Raw genomic sequence first — 665 nt, forward strand, 5'->3', positions numbered from 1 at the left:
CTGTATTGTTTGAGAGAAGTGAGACGAGAGTTCAGTGAAAAGCAGGTTCTTCAGAGATCAATATGTGACCAGACAGAAACACAAAACGATCTGACGCAAACAAGGAAACCAGATCTACAAAATAAAACAGGAAGTAAGAAAAGTATCCAACACAAAACCAGGAACTGGAGATTTAAAATGAAATAACAGAATCAAAGCAACAAAACTAGGAGCAAAGATGACATCTGAAAACTACAAAACACACAGAATGATACTTCTTATTCACTGAGGTTTAATTWTATATATTTAATAAAAACAGAAGAAGTGGAGCAGTTATGGAAGTTATGCTTAGTTAAATGTTTTGGTTATGATAAAGGAGCTCTTTGAGTGAAAATCAATTAATTAATTAACCATGGTAACAGAAACTGAACTCATCTACAGCTCCAGGAAGTACCAAAATAAAAGCTTGTAATGATGCATTGATTTCCGCAGTGAGTTTCTTCGTAAGATATTATTTTTTTCTCTATAAACACAGTTGAACTTTTATTTTGGTACTCCAGGTTACAGGGTGTAAAATTTTGCATTTTAGCTAAATATATAGTTTCAGCCAAACATTTAGATTTAACATTAAATATTTGCATTTATATTTACCATTTTGCTTTAACGTTTAGATGTAACATTTAATA

Source organism: Austrofundulus limnaeus, unplaced genomic scaffold, assembly GCF_001266775.1.
Source record: "Austrofundulus limnaeus strain Quisiro unplaced genomic scaffold, Austrofundulus_limnaeus-1.0 Scaffold16, whole genome shotgun sequence".
Lineage (NCBI taxonomy): Eukaryota > Metazoa > Chordata > Actinopteri > Cyprinodontiformes > Rivulidae > Austrofundulus > Austrofundulus limnaeus.